A 3,416-nucleotide genomic window follows, 5' to 3' on the forward strand; every position below is an offset into this window, starting at 1 on the left:
CAAGGTGCATCACATCCCACAGTTCTGCCCTGTGCTAATGACAGGTAAAATTTATGAAAGGGAATTAGGAACCACAGGAATTGGGGCATCTTAAAAATTTGCAAGTCATGAGTGACAATCTCTGCACCAAGTTAGGTATATCTAGACAATGCAGGCACCTGGCATGAGAGAAGGTGACCTGGGGGAAAGAGCACAGCCCATTATGGAGTTGTGATCCCCTGACTTTGAGTCATGTTTTTCTAGTTAACTTTAAGTTAAACACAACAGAAACAGCCTGTGTTGTTTCTCTGGTTGTGTCTTAGAGAGCAGTCTTGGGAATGGCAGTGAGGCAGTCCCTGACCTGGCCACCAGGTACACATAGAGGGGTGCAGGACAACCTGTCTGGGCGTTTAGCTGTATTACAGTGCTTGGCAGTGTATTTGCCTGCTCCAGGTCTCTTCCTGGTTAATCCTGCAGCAGCAGTTAGAGCGTTTGTACTGTGAGCAGCTCTGGATAGTCCCTGAGATAACAAAGCTGCTGTATTTACTCAGTTGTGGTAATGGCTGTAAACCAGCAAGCAGGATGCCGGTGTGGAGATGGGCTGGTGCTGAAAAGAATATTTAAATCCTTAAGCTCAGATCAAAATTCATTGGCAATGTGATGGATGAAGATGCTGGTTTGGGTTGTTTAGATGGACGGATCCATAGGCTGAATTGGGCAAGATTTCAATGTGATTGAATTCTCCTAACAAGCCTTAAGATCTCACCTGTGTGCTCCAGCTCTTGAGTGTGGATGTGCTGAAGTCAGACAGCTCATCCGTTCATTTTCATATGCTTTGAATAATTACTTTGCAGTGATGAGTGTGTACTCAAATCTCTTTATCTTGACCTTGTTGCCCTTTGCTTTTTACAACTATTTTTGATTTCTGCTTCATAAAAGGATAGAAGAGAACTGTCTCAGAGCAGATCTAGCCATTAACTAGCTGTTTAGAGGCCACTAACACCTTCCCTTTGGCTAGCTACAGGTCTTTTAACGGGCTTATTCCTTTTTATCCTTTTTCTGGCTCAAGTTGACTTGAACTGAATTAAAATGCTTGTGACAGACACAATACTGCAAATTGGGTTAATTGGCCTTATTTTTTTTTCTACCTCCTAAATACCCAAGAAATTAATATTGAGCAGACCATTATTTACATGTTGCTTTTAATCTTTTTGGAGTTGAAATCTTCCCACGAGTCTCAATGTTGAGCACTCAATGAAAAAACATCCTGATGTGTTAAAATTGTTAGGAACAGGCATCATAGGTGAAGTGACAAAGGAACTAGCTCTGCTCTTGTCGTGGTTTAACCTCAGCCGGCAACTAAGCACCACACCGCTCGCTCACTCCTCCCCAGTGGGATGAGGGAGAGAATCGGAAGGGCAAAAGTGAGAAAACTCGTGGGTTGAGATAAAGACAGTTTAATAGGCAAAGCAAAAGCTGCGCACGCAAGCAAAGCAAAACAAGGCATTCATTCACTCCTTCCCATGGGCAGGCAGGTGTTCAGCCATCTCCAGGAAAGCAGGGCTCCATCACACCTAACGGTGACTTGGGAATACAAACGCCATCACTCCAAACGTTCCCCCCCTTCCTTCTTCTCCCCCCCCCAGCTTTATATGCTGAGCATAACATCACATGGTATGGAATGTCCCTTTGGCCAGTTTGGGTCAGCTGTCCTGGCTGTGCCCCCCCCCAGCTTCTTGTGCACCTGCAGCCTTCTCAGTCAGTAGAGCATGGGAAGCTGAAAAGCCCTTGACTAGTGTAAGCACTGCTTAGCAACAACTAAAACATTGGTGTGTTATCAACTTTGTTCTCATCCTAAATCCAAAACACAGCACTGTACCAGCTACTAAGAAGGAAATTAACTCTATCCCTGCTGAAACCAGGACAGCTCTACACTCTTGATCTCAAGCCACCTGCCCCACTGACCTCCTGGCTTGTCCAGCATCAGAGAGGAAGGGAATACCATGTCACAGGAGGGTTATAAGAGGGTCCCATGCCATTGCATGGAGCATTCTCATTTAAACAGGGATTGGAACTCGGTGGGAGGAGAGGGGAAGCACAGTTTTGGGGAGCAAATGGAAGAGACACCGCTCTGTCCTCTTGATTTTATCAAAGCTGCACTTCTCAGTTGTCTACTGGCCAGTAATTTCTGGGCATGCACAATCCATTCTCCACACCCAGATGTCATAATTTGAGGGCAGCTAGGATGCTCCTAGGTGGTGGAAAGTGTTCTTGATGTTCTTGTTTCTTTTTATTTCCTCTTTGGGCTAATGTTGATGAAGTGAACGGAGGGGGTTCCAGCAGACACATCACTGCAGGTTGGGATTCATGCATTGTGCAGATCAGGCAACAGGACTTGCACAAGGTCACTGCAGGCAAGAACTCAGGATAGAACTGGTTTTCAATGGCTTAGTAAGTTCTGTCTGCAGGTTTGCCATGAAGTTGTTTGAAGAAGAAAAAAACACTTCTGTAACCTCCTAGTAATGTTATCTGGATCAGTGTCTCCTGCTGCCGGCTGCCTCCCAGTCAGAGGTTATGCATCTGCTCTCTTGTTTCTTAAAAGAGCAGGGTGTTTGTGTCACTTTGAGTGTTAGGTCTTCTCTTAAGAGCTTTGTGTTCACTGAACTCCAAGTGACCCTGCTGAGCAGCATTATGTTTGACTCTTGCAGTAGGAACTGTCAGGCTGCACACTGGGAGCAGGTCTGTGAAGCTCTGATGTACTCCTGCCCTCCAAACTCAACTTGGACCTGTTGGAGAGGATCTACCATCCATCTCACATATAAGTGAAAATCTGTCTTCTTCTCTCCCCAGTGACTCCAGTAACAGTAGAGTTTGGAGCTTGACTGAGGTGGCTGTTGGGCTACAGGCTAAACAGGAGCCTCCCTGGACCTGGCTGGTCTTTGTCGGGCCCTTGGGGTATCCTCCAGGTACCTGCAGAGTGCACTCATTTCAAAGTGAAGCTTTTTGTCTTGCTCAGACTCACTCTTCTGTAGTACTCCTGTAAAAAAAGAGAAGAGAAAAACCACAGAAGAAGACATGTAAGCAAGTCTTTTAGTCTTCTCCAATGACTTGGTCCTGCTCTGGAGTTAGCATGGAAGGAAGTACGTTACTAACACCTTTCATTTTGCTGTCAAGAGCATTTCAAATCTGTAGGCTAGTTCTCCCATCCTAAAGGCAAGGCTGGCTTCCACACAGCAGAAAGTGTTATTTTAGTAATATCCTTTATCTGGCTCCAAATGTTGCAGTGCTTCGAGCAGTAGGTGAGTGCATTTCAGAGGCATGTTAGGTGTTTTGCACAACATACTCAAAAACAAGACCAGAAGGATGGTAAGATGATTATTTAGGCAGAGAGGAATATGGTCAGACTAGTAGAACTTGCAACTTGGGTTTTTTGTGTC

The sequence above is a fragment of the Pygoscelis adeliae genome, unplaced genomic scaffold (assembly GCF_000699105.1).
Source record: "Pygoscelis adeliae isolate BGI_AS28 unplaced genomic scaffold, ASM69910v1 Scaffold97, whole genome shotgun sequence".
NCBI classification, from domain to species: Eukaryota; Metazoa; Chordata; class Aves; order Sphenisciformes; family Spheniscidae; genus Pygoscelis; species Pygoscelis adeliae.